Genomic DNA, 21621 nt, shown 5'->3' on the forward strand with positions numbered 1-21621 from the left:
GTAGATGGTTCCTTGCTTACCACAAGCAGCTGCCATTTGTTCACTCGCATAAGGCTTTTGATCTCCCGGTGTGCCTTGCTATACTGCTCGCGGTATTTGTCCATTAGCTTCTGGGATTTTGTGTCTAAAATGTTTTTCTTCAGGGCTCGTCTGGTTTCTATGGCGTACCCTGTGCTGGGTGTAATTCACTGCTTCCTTCTCTTCTGCCTGTAGCCTAGATAAATTGCTGTCACTTTGTCCCACTTCTTGTTGATCTCCTCATCTGCATACCCTTCCTCTTCATCAAGGTCTGCAAGTGCCTGAAACCTGTTGTTTAGCTGCAGAATGAAGGCTTTCTGTATTTCAGGGGACTTTACCTTGTCAGAATCATAACATCTATGTCCCTTGTTTGGTGGACCCACACTTCTCAGTTTTAGCTTGATGGAGGCTGTTAAAAGGTGTTGGTCACTGCCAACATCTGCACCCCTTCTCACTTTCACATCTGTCAGTGAGCATTGCCATTTGCCATTGATCATGATATGGTCAATCTGGTTCTTATCTCTGCCATTTAGAGAATACTATGTCAGCTTGTGCATTTCAAGATGTTTAAATAGAGTTCTGCTGATGACTAGGTCGTTCATATTACAAAAATCAACAAGCCTCTCTCTGTTTTAATTCATGTTGCTACACCCATGTCTTCCCATTGCTCTGTCATTTGTATTCTCCTTACCGATCCATGACGGTAGTTATGTCTTGGCGTGATAATCTCTCTAACTCCTCCTGTAATGTAAGGTAGAATTTGTCCTTTACTTCTTCATCACTGTCATTTGTCGGAGCATAGCACTGAATCAGGGTGATATTATGATGTTTCCCTTTCAGTCTGGCTCTCATAAGTCTGCTGCTGATGGACTTCCACTCAAGCAGGAAATGCTCCACTCCCTACTTCAAAAGGATGGCAACATCCTCATGGTGTTGTCCATCATCCCGTCCAGAAAAAAGCAAAGTTTCTCCTGAGGCGGTTGTTAATCTTCCTGATCCCGTCCATCTGCTCTCGCTGACACCCAGGATGTGTAAGCAATAGCATCTCATCTCTGCTGGGACCTAAGCTAGCTTCCCTGTTTCATACATTGTCCGGGCGTTCCAAAAAACAAATTTGTTTTTTGTCTTGGTGTTGAGCACTTCAGTCTTCAAGTCAGTGGCTTCCTTTTGGCTTTTACCACCGGCAGTCATACGGGTCATTGACTCCTAAACCATCACATGCAGTAATGGTCGATTTCTCCATCACTGTTTCCGTAACCTATTTTGTTTATTACGGGACAGGGTTGTTAGTCCTCTGCCTAATCCCCAACCTGGAGGACCAGGGTGTCTGTCTGGCCCCTCCCCCACAGACCAATCCGGCATGGTTTAACCTACCAGGAGCAAAAAGCCCCCGCCGACACAGACTCTGGGGATCATTAGAGCACGCAAGCTGTCCCCCCCACGACAAGGCACGGACACCAGAGAACAGTAATTAGAAGTAACTTAAAGCCAGAAATAAAAAAAAATGCCACTGTGGTTGTGGAGAAGTTAAAAACGCTTCTGTGTGGAGGGAAGATTCTCTAGCAACAGACTGTTTGCTAATTTATGTGTATTACAGTGCGGAGAGGGCACGTATATGTGTTTCTGGGGCTGAAAGTGTGCACCCAAATAACGTGTAGCATTTGCACTGAGAAGGCGGCTGTTTGAAGGAAGCAGCGGTTACACAGAATGGAACAGAATGGGGAGGTTTTTATATTGGTCTGTATCACTGTGAGAGATGAGCTATGGTATTGCTGACAATAATAATCTCCGGCATCTTCAGCTTGAACGTTGCTGATTGTGAGAGTGAAATCGGTTCCAGATCCACTGCCACTGAACCGGTCTGGGATCCCAGAGGCGCGGGTGGAAGCGCTGTAGATAAGGAGCTTCGGAGCTTGTCCTGGTTTCTGTTGGTACCAGGCTAAGTTGGTATAAGCACCTGCTTTGCTATCACTGGTGACGCTGGAACTGGCTTTGCAGTTGATGGTGACTCTGTCTCCTGGAGACACTGCCAGGGATTCTGGAGTCTGAGTCAGCACGATCTGCCCACTGGAGCCTGAATTCACAAAGAGACTAGAAGTTAATACAAATACAGATCTAGTCAATCAAACTCAACAACATTGTGCCTTTAAAATATTCCCATGTGTGTCTTTACACAATGACTCTCCCTAGTCAGCTGGGCGTGATGCTAACATTGAGGTCCAGACACTGTTTCATTCTAGCCCTTTTGCCTACGGCTCATAATTTTCTCAAACCTCTTTGTCTTAATTCCAGCTAAAATAAGAAAAAGATTTTCATAAATCAGAGTCATTCCTGGCAACTGTTTATTCTTTAACATTAATATTTTGGTAATCCCTGAACGCCTCTAACAGTTTTGGTCTGTTTGTGCCAGACGCTGTACAGACAGTAAGTGACAGTCCCTGCCACAAAGAGTTAACTAACTAAATGGATCTTGATTGTCGATTATAGTTTATGGGTCAATGTACAACATTTCTAGTTCTTTTAAGCTTTACAAAGGATCATTGTACTTTTAATTAATCAGATTCCTTCTGGGTTTGATCCTTACCCTGAACCCAGAGCACTAACAGCCAGATGAGCTGAGCCTGTGAGATCACCTTGATATGTCTGAGTGGCCCGATGCTGATCAACAAACTGTAACGAGTGACACGGAGCATTTATAACAGTTCAGCACCACAGGGGAAGGGTGTGAAATATGCAAATTGGGTTCAGAGATGAAAATTCACACCTGGTCCATGAACATGTACAAAAAGGGAAGTGAAAGGGCCCTGGGTGACATAGGCAAATTCAACCAGTCGCTCCTGGGTACAAGTGTCTCTGTGTTAAAATGACATTTTTCTGGAATTGACAAGGAATAAAAGTTCTCAGCATACTGTGATATCTGGGATGCTGGTTAATATCATGGCTACACTAGAGATCTCCTCACAACTGGTGATACAAAATGGTGTGATCTGCTTTTGAGAGAGAAACAGTACTGGGGGGTGAGGGTCTTAAAGCAGGGAGAATCATCAGTTAGCAGAGGTAAATCCTGATTATCCCAGTCTGTGCCATCCCTGCTCAGCTCCACCTACACTGCGAAAAGTTTAAGTTCTGCTGAATTGATGTTTTTGAATGAAAAACTGTTTTGTCAGAAAATTCCCATCCATCTCCAAGTCTCTCCTTTGCTTCAGTCTGGTATTTAACCTATTTGATTAAATCAGCAATATTAGTAAAAAAAAAATATTTTGACCTAGTGGTCTATTTTCTCCGTAGGTAAGTTCAGATGTATGTTTGTGGAAAAGGAGCTTGGTGCTAAACAATTCTAATCCAACAAATGATGAGTGTTGGCATCCCTGTCCTGAGGAACTTGCATTGTAAATAGGGGAGATCTTTGTTTTAGAAGATGGGGAAACTGAGGCAGAGAGAAGTGTTGCATCCAAGGGTGCCTAGTATTAGTGGGAGAAATGGGAAATAGACCTCATAAACTTTTGATATTGGACTTTTCTAGGCTCATTCCTCTAGAGCTGCCTCTCACTGGTCATTATCTGAGCAAAAATTCCCATTGACTTCACTGGTAATGTTGTTGCTCACGTAATGACTGCAGCATGTCAGCCTGAGTAACTGTTTGCAACACCCCTCAAAATACCACTCTCCTGGCAAGAGTGATTTTTATGGCATTAAAGTAAAAGTAACATTAAGGGGTTTTTCATTCTTATCAAAGGCAGCAGTGGATAAGTTTTGGCTACCAGGCTGGCAAATGTTTATGACTGTTTGGGAGGCAGATTATAAATCACACTCTTGCTCTGCCCTGCAGTTTGGTCTGTTATTGTTAAGGAGTGTGACATGAAAGCAAAAGCAGAAGCTTAGGAAGCCAGAGATCTGAGTTCTAATTCTGCCACTGCCACTCACTGTGTGGCCTTTGTCAAGGCACTGCACCATTCTGCCTCAGTGCCGACTCCTGTAAAATGGGTTGATAGTGCAATTGGGAGGATTTGTCTGTACAGTGCTCTGACCTTAGCAAATACTGTCATTGTTTGTTCTGTGTTTCTATTAAGCCACATGATAAAACATTACCATCTCTGCAGGGAATCTAGGTATGTCAGTGTGTGGGGGCTGTCTGGGGAAGGGCAGGAGACGTGTGATGTTTTGCTGTTAGCCACAGTCTCCAGCCCTTTTGTCCCTGGTGGTGAGGATACATCAGGGCAATGGAGGCTGCAGTAGTCTTCACAGAGCAACTGCCTCCACAGCTAAACCCTTGCAGAGAACAGCAGCACGCGGCATGATACTGGCCCTGTGCTGCTGCCTGGGCTAAGTGACTAGCAGATAAAGTGCAATGGTTACAAGCTAAAAACTGAATTGGGTTCGGCATTTTCTCTCCTATTTGATATTGTCTGAAATAAGGACCAGAATCTGTAGGTTATTGGACCATAGAGAAGTGATTCAGGAAATGTAGTTTACACAATCCCTCTCTCTGTCTCATCTGCGACCAGCCTTAAGGAAATGAATGCACCATATTGTGGAAAGGGGGACACCTGCTTTGGGGCTTGTATGGGGAGGGAGGCAGTCACTCTGCTCATTCTGCTTACGTAAGTTATTTCCAGATGCTTTATACGGTGGTTGCCATTTGTCAGTTGATACATTGCTCTTGTTTTGTAATGTTGGTAGGAAATTGGATCCAGCCTATAAGAGTTAATATTCCTCGGTAGTTAAAAGGAAGCCACTGAGTATATTAAGAACCACCCTGTCTCTGCGCAACTGCAGTGAGGGAGCTGTAGAAATGGAAGGAAGAAATAGACAATGGGGGACGTGTCTGAAATTCATGGACACTCCATCACTTTGAGGCAGCAGCAGTTGGAGAGATGCTTTGACTTTGTATAGGCATCAGCTGTAACAAAGAGGAACAGAAACTGAAGAAAGCAGGGAGGTTTTTGTATTGCTCTGTATCACCGTGAGAGGCCAGCTATTAGTCTGTAGACAATAATAATCTCCAGCATCATCAGATTCAACTCGGCTGATTGTGAAAGTGAAGTCAGTGCCAGACCCGCTGCCGCTGAACCGGTCTGGGATCCCAGAGGGACGGGTGGAAGCGCTGTGGATAAGGATCTTAGGAGCTTGTCCTGATTTCTGTTGGTACCAGGACATCCAGCTACTAGCACTGGAACTGGCTTTGCAGTTGATGGTGACTCTGTCTCCTGGAAACACTGCCAGGGATTCCGGAGTCTGAGTCATCACAATCTGCCCACTGGCATCTGGATGAGAGAAAAAACATGATAAGAAAAGCCAAATGAAATACTATTATAAAATTAAACTACAATTATGTAGTGTCTAATTTTCATTTAAGGCACCTAGTTACATTGCGTGTCCACTTGAAATATATCTGCGTGTGAGCAACATTGGTGAGAGATTATCATCTTTATCAAATATCTCCCTTGATTGTCTTACCCTGAATCCAGAGCACTAGGAGACAGATGAGATGAGTCTGTGAAATCATTTTGGCCCCTCTAGTCTGACAGACCGTGAGAATCTAAGGTAGCAAGTCTAGCAAATAACACTTTTATATGTGCCCTGCATTGCAAGGAACCGTCGTGTGGGTGGAAGCATGCAAAGCAGCCACTCTGTGTAAAGATCCATTCCCTGTGCCCCAGTGCAATGAAAGGGCCGCGTATAGCCCTCAGGCTCCGAGTGCAGCTCCTGTTGTTGGAGCTGAGCATTGCACACATGGACTTGGCTTTGGCCTAGTTATCAACATGGCTTTAATACCCAGTGTGTGTGTCTGTATCATTGGTAACTTTGAGCCAGAACCTGAGAAGCTTGTTTTGAGTAGTATCTGACTTTGCTATCCAGGGCTTTGGAGCGGAGCATGGAGCAGGAGCATGGAGCAGCTCCGGAGCAGGGAACTGCAGGTTTTTGCCTGTTGCTATCCCTTTTATTGATATCAGTGGGACTGCTTGTGAGGTGAGGTAATACTCAGTGTGTGTGTGTGTCACGATCTTCCCCTTCCAGGACACACATCTTGTTCAACGCCGGTGTTGCTGGGTCACCAGTGCAGCCCTTTTACCTCTCTGATCTTCCTCTCAGGACACTTGCCTGTGAACATCAGGAGATCCTGGTTAAAAGCCCTAACTCTCTTTCCAGGGCCCTGCAGATCTCTTAAGGGCCTCCCACTTCTGGGTTTGCAAAGCTACTAAGCTTTTATTTACCAGAATAAGCACTATAGTAATATGACAGTAGCTTTCAGTAAACCCTCTGCATCCTAATGCCAGAGGGAAAATGTGATCTTATAAGAGCCCAGCAGTGGTTCCCTCCCTGATCACAATCTAGCTCTCCAACCGCTTCTGTGATCCTGCACCCTCCCTTCTAAGGAGCCAACCAATGACCCTTCCAATTCAACCACCACACAAAGATCCAAGTGAGCTGTCTTCATGGAGCTTCTGTCCAGGAGTCCAAGACTCTCTCTCTGTGCACCTAGCAGTATATGTTCATTCTGGTCTTCATCCCACAATATACTGCATCACACAACTCTGCTTAACATCTCTTGTCCTATAACATCATCTCAGATCATCTACTTTCTTATTAATATAGTCTCATCTTTACAGTGAGTTTGGCCTTGTCTATATTGGAAAAGTTTTGCTGGCCGAGCTATACCAATTGAACTATATTGGTAAATCCTCCTAGTGTGGATGCAGCTTCTCCCAGTACAAAAGTGCTTCTGCCAGCACAGTTTACACCAGTTCCCTGAGGGACATAATCTATACCGGCCAAAGCACTTCTATGCCTGCATAATAGCACTTACTCTGGGTTTTATAGTAACATACCTATGTTGGTGAAAAATCACACCCATACTGGCACAGCTGTGCTATGAGACGTATTAAGTGTAGCTCAGGCCTAAGAGTGATAGAACTTGGCCCTATATTTGCAGTATTTAGATTAGAGTTGGGCCTGAACCAGAATCCCAGATACGAATGGATCCAAACGATGGAAGAGTTTGTCTGTGGGAAGTGACTTTCGTGATTGATTGCTCTCTCTATCAAGGAGACAGCCCTCAAATCAACTTCCAGTGTGGATGTCGATCTCCATTGACTGTCTACAATATATGTGTCGTGGCCCCATCAGTAGCTTGGGCCTTTAATTTCACAGTGATTCATCCCATGTAGTTATAGTTATTCCTGGGCAGAGAAGTGGGATATTAGGGGCTTTAAGGGTCTGGCAGTTGAATGGGAGGTAAACACCTTGAGATTTTTTTTTTTTTTTTTGAAGAAAGGTGCAAGGATCTTCCCCTAGAGCTCTCTCCAATCCATTCAGTTGCTGGGGTCCCTTGTCAAAGAGGCAGCACATCCAGCCCCAGATTTCGGCACATCCTGGGGGATGCCAGTCGGTCGGGGTCATCAGTGAGGGGGGAAATCCGTGCTTCTGTCCTGGCTCTAGGTCAGTCTGCTCTTGTCCCTCAGCCCTGACCCACTGGGCTGCCAAGGCTTCCCCTGGCCACTGTCTTCTGGGACTTCCAAGGGCATTTCCCCACAACACAGGGGAGCTGTGGAAGAGTTAAAGTTGCATCAGGCTGCATTATCTCACTGCTGGTATTCAGGTTGCAGGGACAATGAGCTCTGCCCACTGGCTTGCTGGAGGAGCTGGTCTATGTGCCTTCCCCGTCCCTTTCTCTGTTTTCCTATCCGTAACAATAGTGACTCTGTACTGTACAGCACTTTGAGATCTGTGCACAGAGAGCAGCAGATAAGCGCTAGGTATGTTACTTCATCGCACATGTCTGTTCTATGGGGTTTCGCTGCACAGACCTACCAGGTCCCAGCGGTACTGAGACAATCTAACTCAATGGTTCTCAACCAGTGGTATTCAAAGGTCTTCTGAGGGTACATTAACACATCTAGATATTTGCTTCGTTTTACAAGAGGCTACATACAAAGAACTAGCAAAGTCTGTACAAACTTAAATTTCATAGAGACAATGACTTTTTATACTGCTCTATATACTATCCACTGAAATGTAAGTTCAATATTTATATTCCAATTGAGTTATTTTATAATTATATGGTAAAAATGAGAGAGCCATTTTTCAATAATAGTGTGTTGTAACTCTTTTGTATTTTTGTCTGATTTTGTAAGTAAGTAGTTTTTAAGTGAGGTGAAACTTGGGGTACGCAAGACAAATCAGACTCCTGAAAGGCGTAGAGTAGTCTGGAAAGGTTGAGAGCCACTGCTCTACCTCATCAGCCATGATGTCTGCTAGCTACTGCATGTTTCTGTGGATTGCCACGGGCACGCGGGGGCGAAAGAAAATGCAGGCCTGTTATTTACCAGGCTGCATGTGGCAATAGACTATATTGGTAAGGGATGCAAGGAGAGTAGGGGTCACGATGCAAACTGCAGACACACACACACACACACAACTAAAATTAATCAATTTAAAGTTTTATTGGGGATAATTACAAGGGGTAAGGGAGCAGTGTTTGATTAGCTAATAGAGTTAATGAAACTTAAAACACACAATGACTAAAATATCTACTAACAATATTTATAAACAAAGATGCAGCATTTAGTAATAACTGATACTTACAAATACAAACCAACGCATAACGACCAGCAAACGTAGAAACTCTGTTTGAAACACGTGAGGCTTCGAGGTGGTCAGGCTCGGTTACGGGTGTACACAGGATTCGTTTTTCTTTCTCCTCTCCCTGCCTGCACATGGCAGGCAGGCCCATAAAGTACCAACTATGACATCATAGAAGTATCATAGGGGACGGGGCCCAACACCTGTTTGTGTTCATTTCTGATTGGCACAAGCAAAGTTTACACCAAGTAAGGGAGCAGGTGCCTCAAAGTCTGGCTTCGCCCCCAAAAGGTGAGGAAATGCATATTGTTTTAGAATGTGTGCAACACTGAATGACAAAAGAAGAGGCCAGGGCAATACGGGTATGGGCAAGTTTTACAGGATGCAGACAGGAACTCATCTCAACAGTTTCTTCCCTTTTACATGTGTTAACAGGTTAAGAGGGAGGAAAAGCTAAATGATGGGATGGTGTGGGTGGAATATTTGATGGACTGTCAATGTAGAGTTTCATGCTGTCCTTAAGACCCAAAGTCTATGGATTTACTTCCAATTTATATCAGCTTAACTCAGAGATGGATCTGGGCCTTGTTTGTTAGTGTTTTACTTAATTCAAATTGGCTAACACCAGAAATGTTCTTTACTAAACAAACTTTGCTTCTCTCTCTAATTTTTCTTCCATCGTGTCAACTGATGGGAGCGGCTGGCAAGAGAATAGTGTTGTCATGTGACAGAATAGAGAAGAGAAGAGACAGGCACTCTGTTATTGGGGATGTAAAGGGGAAGCTTTACTGAAGATGCTGGACATAGCCTAGTTCTCTAGCTCCCATACTGACTACACACGACCTGTTCTACTTACGGAAACCCAAGAGGTCTCCCAAAGTTCTGGGCTGGGAAGTTACAGAATGGATTACTGATTGGGCTGCAAGAGTGAGGCTTTTAAGAAAAAACTAAAATTGGAAATGGCCTGTACAATCTGAGTGTTGGTTGAGTATCCAGGGTTTTTTTTCTACTAATCTAACTCTTCTCACAGTTTACAGTTAACAGTGATATTGGGAGGGTGGGTCGAGTTTAACATTAGAGTAATGGGGAATGTTTTCTGTTAAACAGAAACAGAGAATTGAGATTTGCCATTTGCAGTTTTAAACAGAAAGAGGATGTAGAAAGCAGTGGGGACTACGGTAATGCTGACAATATTGAACTCCAGCATCATCTGCTTTGAATCTGCTGATTATAGGAGTGTTGTAAGGGTCAGACTCATTAAAATTGAACTGGTCTGGAGTTCCCAAGGGACAGGAGGCAGAATAAGAACTAAGGAGAGTAGAAGCTTGTCCAGGTTCCTGTTAGCACCAGACATTTTTAGTGACAGTGAAGGGAAGGAGGTCAAATTACACCTCTGTCCACCTGTGAGGCCCCTTCCACCAGTGCATGGCGAAAGGACCCACAGTGGGTGTTGGGGAGGCTGGGAGCAGGATGTGACAGTAATCAAGAGCAGAGCTGATGAGAGTGGGGACAGTAGAACTGATTTATCTTCATTCCTTCCGAATGTGTGGCGTGAGTTTACTATCCTATTTAACTTTGTTATAAACTATTTAGCTGAAATTTCAGATGCTCCAGAATAGTATGGGTAAGTGTTGCCATCTTGTGGCCATGACATGAATGTTCTGTAGCATTGAAGGGTTTGAATTAATACCTTGAATATGGTGGGCCATATTCTCTGCGGCCAGGATTGTATTGATTTCAATGGATGTAGGCTTGCAGAGATTTCAGCCTAATACTCACATTTTATAAAAATACATAAGGATATGCTGGAATTCTTTTAGACACTTGCTAACCAGACAATCTTGCTATGTGAAGAACCTCTTTTCAAAGGTTAATATACAGAAATAGGTATTTTTTAAGGTCCACTTTGATTTTATTTTAATATCAGCTGCTGCTCTGGAGTTTTATTTACTTATTCATTTGTAGAGCTGAAGTCTCTGCATTTTGCAAGCTCTTTAAGAAGGTGCTTGGATTGCAATGTAATGTGCAGCTTTACAGAGCAGCACAGACTATCCTAGAATATCAGGGTTGGAAGGGACCTCGGGAGATCATCTAGTGAGTCCAACCCCCTGCTCAAAGCAGGACAATTCCCCAGACAGTTTTTTTTAACCCCAGTTCCCTATATGGCCCCCTCAAGGATTGAACTCATAACCCTGGGTTTAGCAGGCCAATGCTCAAACCACTGAGCTATCCCTCCCCCCTATGTGGGACTGATCCTCCACTGGTGTAAATCAGCATAGCCCAAGTAATTTCACTGATTTACACCAGTTGAGCGTCTCTCTCTCTCTCTGTATCTCCCCCTTGAGTTTAGTCTCTTCCATATCCCATGCTGACCGCTCTAAAATGATGGGAGAAAACAAGACTATAGGGAGAAGAGCCCAAAGCCCAACAGATCCCATTTCCTTATGAAAGGACTACAGGTGCATTGGTACTGTCACTCTGTATAAGAAGCAGCTGTTACAGTGAGGAACAGAAAGCGAAGAAAGCAGGGAGCTTTTTGTACTGGTCTGTATCACCGTGATGAGCTATAGCCTGGCTGACAATCCAGCATCATCTGCTTCAACCCTGCTGACTATAAATGTGTAGTCACTGCAAGACCCACGCACTGAACCGGTCTCAGAGGCACCATAGATAAGGAACTTGGCAGCTTATCCCAATGTCTGTTGATACCATATCACGTCTCGTTGATTCTGTTAGCACTGGAACTGGCTTTGCAGTTGCTAGTGACACTGTCTCCTGGAGTGACTCTGGAGTCTGAGTCATCACAGTGTCCCCAGTGGAATTTGCATGGGGAAAAAAAAATTAGAAGACATATGGATTCATAGACTATAAGGTCAAAACATACCATTGTGATCATCTAGTCTGAGCTGCAGCATGGTACAGGCCATAGCCCCTCCCTGAATTAATTCCTGTTTGAATTAGAGCAAGTTGTTTAGAAAAACATGCCAGATTGATTAAGAAATTTCTAGTGATGGAGAAACCAACACAACCCTTGGTAAGTTGTTCCAATAGTTAACAGCCTTCACTCTTAAAAGAGTCTAAATTTGTCTACCTTCACCTTCCAGCCACTGGATCCTGAGATAAAATAAATCCAATTAAGAATATTTTTAAAAAGGAAATTGAATATGTCTAATTTCCATTTAATCTACATAGTTACATGAAGCACGTTGTATACTGTAAATGTAGGATTCTGCATTCTTATGTGGTAAGAAGTATTCTTGGTTTGACGAAGAAATTAACAACCTTTAATTCTTTCTATACGATTATCTTACTCCAGTGTATCCTGTTGTTGTTGTTCTTACACTAAATCCAGAGCACTAGGAGTCAGAGAAGCTGCGTCTGAAAGATCATCTTAAGATTTCCGGACTGACTGACCCTAAACTCAGAAGCCTAAAGTCTAGGGAATGAAAGATTTATACATACCCTGTAGGACCTGGAAATGTCAACCTGGTGGAAATATGCAAAAAGCTGCTCTGTGTAAAAGGGTTCTGTGAATGTTCCTTGGAGCACAGACTGCAGAGAAAGGGCCGTGTACATCCCTCAGGCTGAGACTTCAGCTCATATTGAGTGGAATGAGAGATTCAAACATGCAGTGAGAGCAGGATATGGCTCTTATAACCAATATGGGAATTAACTGAGTACCCAGAGCCTGAATGTCTGTGTCTTCAGCAACTTTTACCTTCTCCATTTTCAATCTGGGGTTCATTCTGCCCCCCTTTCTCATGTTAAGTACTACCTTACTCCTCGCAGATAAGGTTCTACTCAGCATGAGTAAAGGTTACAGAACCTTGCACTGGATTTGCAGTCCCCTCACGTCTCTGTGCCTCAGTTTACCCCCATTTAAATCCAGCTTGGCTGTTTCTTCCAAAAGTTATGCTGTAGTTCAAACAGGCATTAATTCAGGGAAGCTCTGGGGCCTGCAAAGTACCAGAGGTCAGACTAGATGACTACGATGGTCCCATCTGGCTTTATAATGTATGAACATCCTGAGTCACCTGGGGGAGACAGCCATCAGAGTAGCTATTACAGTCTGTGAAGACTGAATGGGTCTAAATGCCCTGACAATGGAGCAGCCATCCTCATGCTCATTCTAACAAGCAAAAGGTGGTCTGAGGCTCCAGGAGACTTCACTCTTAGGCCTTCAAACAATGACTGTTACACTCTGGTGAACTATCTGGCAACTGGGCCCAGACTCAAGTGATGGACACTGTTCATTGGTGCTTCCTTGAAAGAGGTGGTGACAAACAGGACAAACGGAGGAGAGAGGAAACATCATCAGGACATGCAGGTAGTTGTGACCAGGGTGGGTCAGAGGAGGATCTCTGTTGTTTAGGGACTTGTCTACACTTGCAATATAATTTGGATTACGGTATAGTGTCAATTTAAAATACAATAGCTATTCTTGAATAACTCCATGTGTGGATACTTTTATTCTGGAATAAGGGTTGGCCTTCACTAGAAAGTTAGGTGGCCCTGTCTGTGTTGCTCCGGGGTGTGAAAAATTCATACCGGTGAGAGATGTACTTAAGACAATGTAAGCCCCAGAGCAGACTGCACTAAGTTGATGGAAGAATTCTTCTCTTGACCTAGCTACTGCCTCTTGAAGAGGTAGATTTACTCCAGATACGGAAGAACTCCTTCTGTTGCTGTAACGTAACCTAAGCCCCAGAGCAGACTGCACTAGGTTGACAGAAGAATTCTTCCATTGACATAGCTACTTCCTCTTGGAGAGGTAGATTTCCTCCAGAGATGGAAGAACTCCTCCTGTTGTTGTAACGTGTCTACACTTAAGTGCTATGCAGCTGCCCTGCTCTAGCATTTCTAGTGTAGATATAGCCTAAAAGTGCCTTGTTCCTGTTGTGCTTAATACTCTTGCAAATCAGGTTCAGCTAAAGAGGAGCAAGCACACTTATTCTGGAATAAGATTGTCTACTCACGGAGCTATTCAGGAATAGCTACTCTGAGTTAATAGTTGTTCAAGAATAGGTATTAATAGTTAATAGCTATTCCGGAATGACTCCATGTGTAGATAAGCTTGTAGGGAATAGGAGTTGGTTCAGGTCTTGTTCTGTAGTTTAAGAAGCTAGCCTGTTTGATTTCACTTGTTGTAAAGTGTAAGATTAGATAAGATCAAATGCACATGCTATCCCTTTCTTCTTGAAAATCCTTGTTTCTCTGATACTTTGTTCCAACTGCTAAATAGAAACACTTTGTTTTAAGGAGGCTATTGGTCACTATCATTGGTCACAGGTTCTCAAAAGGAGGAAACAAAACAAAAAAGTGATAAAGGGTTTAGAAAACCTAACTTATGAGGAAAGGTTTAAGACAAAGACTGGGCAAATGTAGTCTTGAGAAATGAAGACAGAGGGGGGACTGGATAAGAGTCTTCAATAATGTTAAGGGCTGTTATAAAGAGGACTGTGATCAATTGTTTTCCAGGTCTGCTCAAGGCAGGATGAGAGGTAATGGGCATAATCATCAGCAGGGGAGATTTAAGTTAGATATTAGGAAAATCTTTCTAACTCTAAGGGTAGCTAAGATCTGAAATAGGCTTCCAAGGGAGGTTGTGAAATCCCTGTCATTGGCGGTTTTTAAGAACAGGTTGGACAAATACTTGTCAAGAATGGTCTAGGTTGACCTGGTCTTGACTCAGCGTAGGGGGCTGGACTTGACTTCTCAAGGTCCCTTCTAGGCCTACATTTCTATCATTCTATGAAACACAGCTGTTCGGAATCCAGTTAGACCTGGCGGGAGTTAAGGGGCAGGTATATACCATGTCTTGGTCATGATCAAAGAGTCGGAGGATTCCATGATTCCACCGTGAGACAGGTGAGAGAAGAGGCTTAAAACCTATGGGGATACACTGAGAGACACCAGAGAGGGAGCAGATTCAGCTGGTCCCATAGGTGTGACTGCAACATATGGAAAGGGGTCTAAGTGCATTTGGCTTATGTCCACACTAGCACTTATGTCAGTAAAACATATATCAGTCAGGGGTATAAATATTCCACCCCCCTGAGTGACATAAGTTTTGCTGAGATAAGCGCTGGTGTGGACAGCGCTATGTCAGTGGGGGAGCGTCTCCTGCCGACATAGCTGTGGCTGCTCATTGGGGGTGAATTAATTATGTTTACGGGAGAGCTCTTCCTCCTTGTCATAAAGTGGCTACGCAAGCTTTCTAGTGTAGACATGGCCTTAGTCTTTGGCTGCTTCCTTCCCCAGCATTCCATACAATCTGCTGTTTCTGCTCATGCAGGTAGCTTCTAGAGGCTTTGTACAGTGGTCACCATTTGTCAGCTGATGTATGGCTTGTATTGTAACGATAGTGGGAGCTTGGACCCTGCCTGTAGGAAGAAGTGCGTAGACTTGAGTGGACAAAGAGAAGCTGCTGAGTTTATTTTAATAAATCAGCCTGTAAATTCCAGCCGGCTGGGAGCTGTAGAAATGAGAAGATAAAATTAGACTGTGGTTTGTGGTTTCTCAAAAGGTGCCCAAAATCTGGCACACGCTTGCCTGCTCTGGGAGTGGGTAGGAAACAGCTGTTACACCGAATAACAGAAATAGAACAAAGGTTTTTGTATTGGTCTGTATCACTGTGGGAGGGAAGCTCTGTCCCTGCTGACAATAATAATCTCCAGCATCATCCACCTCAACCCGGCTGATTGTAAAAGTGAAGTCGGTGCCAGACCCGCTGCCACTGAACCGGTCTGGGATCCCAGAGGGACGGGTGGAAGCGCTGTGTATGAGGCGCTTAGGAGCTTGTCCTGATTTCTGTTGGTACCAGGACATGTAGCTACTAACACTGGAACTGGCTTTGCAGTTGATGGTGACTCTGTCTCCTGGAGACACTGCCAGGGATTCTGGAGTCTGAGTCATCACAATTTGCCCCTCGGAATCTGGTGGAAAGGAAAAACATTATAAGAAAAATAGGAAAATCAAATTAAATACTATTAAAAATGGAGAGCTGCAAATTTTCAGTTCAACCGCTTAGTTACATTAAAGTCTGTGTCCACTGGAAATGTCTCCTTGTGATCTAATGGGATGAAGAAGTAATGTTGATTTGATGAAGAGATCTATGATGACGATTATCTTAATCTAATACCTCCCTGGGTGGTGTTCTTACCCTGAATCCACAGCACCAGGAGCCAGATCAGATGAGTCTGTGAAATCATCCTTGTCCCTCTAGTCTGACAGTCACTGAGAATCTAAGGCATAAAGTCTAAGAAATGAAACTTTTATATCTGCCCGGCATTGCAAGGAAATGCCACTCAGGTGGAAATATGCAAAGCTGCTGCTCTGTGTAAATGAGCATTCCCTGTGCCCCGGCGCAAGGGTGTAGAGAGAGAGCCATGTGCAGCGTTTGGTGTGAGAATGCAGCTCCTATGGATGAAACCGGGTATTATTGCTCACATATCTGCTAGGGCTTTTATAATCAATGTAAGCTTTAGGTGAACATCCAGTGTTTGTGTCTGTATCATTTGGAAGTTAGAGCCAGATTCTGAGAAGTACCTCACTTCAGACACAATCGTACTGATTTCCCTGAGACTGCTTGTGAACATATCTAATTCTTTTTTGGAACCCAGTTATACTTTTTGTCTTCGCAACATCCCCTTGCAATGAATTCCACAGGTTGACTGTGTGTTCTATAAAGAAGTACTTCTTTATGTTTGTTTTAAATGTACTGCAAATTAATTTCATTAGCTGACCCCCGGTTCTTGTGTTATGTGAAAGGGGTAAATAAAACTTCCTTATTCACTTTCTCCATGCCATTCCTGATTGTATAAACCTCTGTGATATTCCCACTTCTCTGTACCTTTTCCAATTCTTTTTTTTTTTTTAGATGAGGCAACCAAAACTGCACACACTGTTCAAGGTTTGGTCATACCATGGACTTATATAGTGGCATGATGATCTTTTCTGTTTTATTAGCTGTCCCTTTCCTAATGATTCCTAGCATTGTTAGTTTGTTTGACTGCTGATGCACATTGAGTGGAAGTTTTTAGAGAACTATCCATGATGTCTCCAAGATCTCTTTCTTGAATAGTAAGCTGATTTGGACCCTCTCGTTTTGTATGTATAGTTGGGATTATGTTTTCCAAAGTACATTACTTTGCACTTATTGAATTTCATCTGCCATTTTGTTGCCCAGACACCCAGTTTTGTGAGATCCCCTTGTAATTATTTACGGCCAGCTTTGGACTCAGTTATCTAAAGTAATTTTGCATTATCTGCGAACTTTTTCACCTCGCTATTTACCCCCTTTTCCAGATCATTTCTGGATCTGTTGAACAGCACTGGTCCCAGTACAGATCCTTGGAGGACCCCACTATTTACCTCTCTCCACTGTGAAAACTGACCATTTATTCTTACCCTTTGTTTTCTTTCTTTTAACCAGTTACAAATCTGTGAGAGGCCCTTTCCTCTTATCCCAGCACTGCTGACTTTGTTTAAGAGCCTTTGGTGTGGGACCTAGTCAAAGGCTTTCTGAAAGTTCGAGTACACAGTATCAACCGGCTCATCCTTGTCCACAGGCTTGTTGACACCATCAAAGAATTCTAATAGATTGGTGAGGCATGATTTACCTTTGCAAAAGCTGCATTGACTCTTACCCAACAAATCACGTTCATCTATGTGTCTGATAATTTTGTTCTTTACTTTAGTTTCTATCAGTTGGCCTGGAACTGAAGTTATGCTTATCGGCCTGTAATTGCCGGGGTAACCTCTGAAGCTTTTTTTTTTTTAAATTGGCCTTACATTAGCTATCCTCCATTCATCTGGTGCAGAGGCTGAGTGATAGGTTACATAGCACAGTTTGTAGTTCTGCAATTTCTTTTATAAGTTCCTTCAAAATTCTTGGGTGAATCCCATCTGGTCCTCGTGACTTATAACTGTTTAATGTATCATTTCCTCCCCCCAAAACACACCTGTATAAAAAGGAGCTACAATTTAGTACCTCAACAGTCCTGCAGACTGCTGTGATGTTGATACAGGCTGTGAGGCCCATTTCAGTCACATGGGTGCAGGCCCTGTTGAAATCCATAGGAATGGCACCCATGTAATCTGTGGGAGGAGTGGGCCCTGCAGTGTTTGGGCCCTTTACTGTGGTTCTGTGGTATTTATTTTATACACTTGCTGAAAGTTAGAGCTTGGGGAGGGCTTGACCTTTCAGCAGGAAATGTTTCTGCTGAGCGTCCCATGATTCATTTAGCAGGTGCCCCCTGGAGTTTACTGTCAGCCCCATTAGAAAGGGATTGGATCTATTCTGCACGTCTCTGTGGGTCTCCTCAGCGATTCACTTAAAATGTTAGTTATGTTGTTTCCCCAGAAACTGTCCCTAGCCCTTCTCGGGGACCTTACAACTGTCCTTCCCCTCTCCAAGGCCCTTCATTTCTAATCCCTCTAACAGAGACGCCTCCTAGATTCCATCTCCTGTCATACCATGTATCTACCAGAGTGGGTCACTAGATGGTGAGGTGAGTTGTTCCTGTCCAACATCTGTAAACTCTAGAGCTCAGGGCATGGCTTCTGTTTCCCACCCTGGCGGTGCTATCAGTAAAGCACTGGGCTGACCTGAAATGCTCATACTGTCATTTTAGGGCAGTAATTAGGAGGAGAATAAAGTAGTTTAAAGCCAGAAGGGGAAAAAAATGCCACCATGGTTGTGCAGAAGTTAAAAACTCTTTGGTGTGAAGGGAAGTTTCCCTAGCAGCAAACTGTCTGCTAATGTATGTGTATTACAGTCTGGTGAGTGCAGGGATGTGTGTTTCTGCATCTGAAAGTTTGCCCCCAAATAACATGTAGCATTTGCACTGAAAAAGCGGCTGTTAGAAGGAAGCAGCTGTTACACTGAATGGAAGAAAGCAGGAAGGTTTTTGTAGTGGTCTGTATCACAGTGAGGGGGGCATCTTAGCCTTGTTGCCAATGATAATCTCCAGCATCTTCCATCTGGACGTTGCTGATTGTGAGAGTGAAATCAGTCCCAGACCCACTGCCAGTGAACCAGGCTGGGATCCCAGAGGCACGAGTGGAAGCATACTAGATAAGGAGATTAGGAGCTTGTGTGGATTTCTATTGGTACCAGGCTAAGTAGGTATAAGCACCTGTAATGCTTGAATTGGCTTTGCAATTGATAGTGACTCTGTCTCCTGGCAACACTGCCAGGGATTCTGGAGTCTGAGTCATCACAATCTGCCCACTGGACCCTGAGTTGATAAAGAGAATATATGTTAATACAAATACAGATTGAGTCAGTCAAACTCAACAACATTGCATCTTTCAAATATCCCCATGTGCGCATTTACACAATTGATATACCTAATCAGCAGGCCATGATGCCAAGTTTGAGTTCCAAACTGTCTCTTTCTAAGCCTTTTATCTATTGCTCCTAATTTTTTGAAACCTTCCTTTTCTTAATTCCAGTTAGGCTGAGATAACCATGTTCATAAACTCAGCATTTCTAGTGTAGACATAACCTAAGAGCACCTTGTTTCTGTTTTGCTTAATCCACTTTCAAAGGGGATTCAGGTAAACAGGAGCAAAGCACACTTATTCCAGAATAAGATTGTTCACTCATGTAATTATCCAGGAATACCTACTCTGATTTCATAGTTATTCAAGAATACTTATTAATAGCTAATAGCTATTCTGGAATAACTCCATGTGTAGACAAGCACTAAGGGAATACGAGTTGGTTCAGTTCTTGTTCTGTAATGTAAGAAGTTAGCCTGTTTGATTTATCTTGTTGTGAAATGTAAAATTAGATTAATCCAAACGCACATGCTATCTCTTTGTTCTTTTAAATTCTTGTTTCTCTGATACTTTGTTCCAACTGCTAAATACTTTGTTTTAAGGAGGCTATTGGTCACTATCACTGATCACAGGTACACAAAGGTTCCCATAAAATGGCTACACAAGCTTTCTGGTGTAGACGTGGCCTTAGTCTTTGTATGGGCTGCAAGGGAAGAAAGCAGCCAATCTGCTGTTTCTGCTCATGCAGGTAGCTGCTGGATGTTTTTAACAGTGGCCACCATTTGTCAGCTGACGTATGGCTTGTATTGATTGTAACGATAGTGGGAGCTTGGATCCTGCCTGTAGGAAGAAGTGCATAGACTTGAGTGGACAAAGAGAAGCTGCTGAGTTTATTGTAATGAATGAACCTGTAAATTCCAGCCGGCTGGGAGCTGTAGAAATGAGAAGATGAAATTAGACTGTGGTTTGTGGTTTCTCAAAAGCTGCCCAAAATCTGGCACACGCTTGCCTGCCCTGGGAGTTGTTAGGAAACAGCTGTTACATCGAGTAACAGAAATGGAACAAGGGTTTTTGTGCTGGTCTGTATCACTGTGAGAGGGAAGCTCTGTCCCTGCATACAATAATAATCTCCAGCATCATCCACCTCAACCCGGCTGATTGTAAAAGTGAAGTCGGTGCCAGACCCACTGCCACTGAACCGGTCTGGGATCCCAGAGGGACGGGTGGAAGCGCTGTGGATAAGGAGCTTAGGAGCTTGTCCTGATTTCTGTTGGAACCAGGCCATATTGCTATAAGCATTGGCACTGGCTTTGCAGCGGATAGTGGCTGTGTCTCCTGGAGACACTACTAGGGATTCTGGAGTCTGAGTCATCACAATCTGCCCACTGGAATCTGGCAGAGAGGAAAAATATTATAAGAAAAATTAGGAGAATGAATTTAAATGCTATTAAATAAGCAAAAGTGCAAATATTTATTGACTAAATTTCAGTTGAACCAGTTAATTACATTAAAATCTACATCCACTGGAAATGTCTCCTTGTGATCTCATGGGATGAAGAATCAATGTTGATTTAATGAAGAGATCTATGATGATCAAATCTTGGTGAGAGATTATTATCTTAATCTAATAGTTCCCCTGGCGGTGTTCTTACCCTGAATCCACAGCACTAGGAGCCAGATCAGAGGAGTCTGTGAAATCATCCTGATTCGTCAAATCTGACAGACACTGACAATCTAAGGCATAAAGTCTGAAAAACAAAACTTTTATATCTGCCTGGCATTGCAAGGAAATGCCACTCAGCCAGAAATATGCAAAGCAGCTGCTCTGTATATATGTGCATTCCCTGTGGCACAGTGCAGAGGGTGTAGAGAGAAAGGTCCATGTACAGCCTCTGGTCTGAGAATGGAGAGTCTTTGGATGAAACCGGGTATTATTGCTCACCTGTCAGCTAAGGCTTTGATAATCTTTATAAGCTTTAGGTGAACACCAGTGTTTGTGTCTGTATCATTGATAAGTTACAGCTAGATTCTGAGAAGTACCTTACTTCAGAAGCAATCGTACTGATTTCCCTGGGACTGCTTGTGCAGTAAGGTACTCTTCAGCTCTGCAGTTACCGCGTTTAGATTAGAGTTGGGCCTGAACCAAAATCCCAGGTTTACGCAGCTCCAAACTATGGAAGAGTTTGGCTGTGCATCTGGACCTGACTGTCACAACTGGCCCCTCTCTCTTTAAAGGACTGAACCATAGTCCTGAATCCAACCTCCTTGAAATGTTAATAAATATGGCTCTCAGTCTGTCTCCAGTACATGCAACTCTGGCCCATCTGTAGCTTGGATCCTGCAGCACATTCATGGAGAAGCCATCAGGGTTCTGGGTGTTCACACCTAGAGTCACCTGGAATAGCCATGAGCAGAGAACTGAGATAAGAAGGGTTTTACGTTTGAATGAGATTTAAGCAATTAAAGATCTTCCTGAAAAATGCCATTATCCATAACAGCAACTGGGTCCATTTAGGAAGTTTGTGTGAGGTTTGTGCTGGTGGTAGGTGGCGGATCGACAGCTTTGGGAAGAGAAGACCTGGGGCCTGACCATCTCCTTCCCTGGGGAGTGAAAGTAAACTGTGCCTGGATGCTGTCAAAGAGCTTTCTCCAATCCAGTCTGTTGCCAGGGCGCCTTGTGCAAGAAGCAACGCTTCTGTCCTCCAACACTGCACAGCCTGGGGGATGCACAGG

Source organism: Trachemys scripta, chromosome 5 (assembly GCF_013100865.1).
Source record: "Trachemys scripta elegans isolate TJP31775 chromosome 5, CAS_Tse_1.0, whole genome shotgun sequence".
NCBI lineage: Eukaryota > Metazoa > Chordata > Testudines > Emydidae > Trachemys > Trachemys scripta.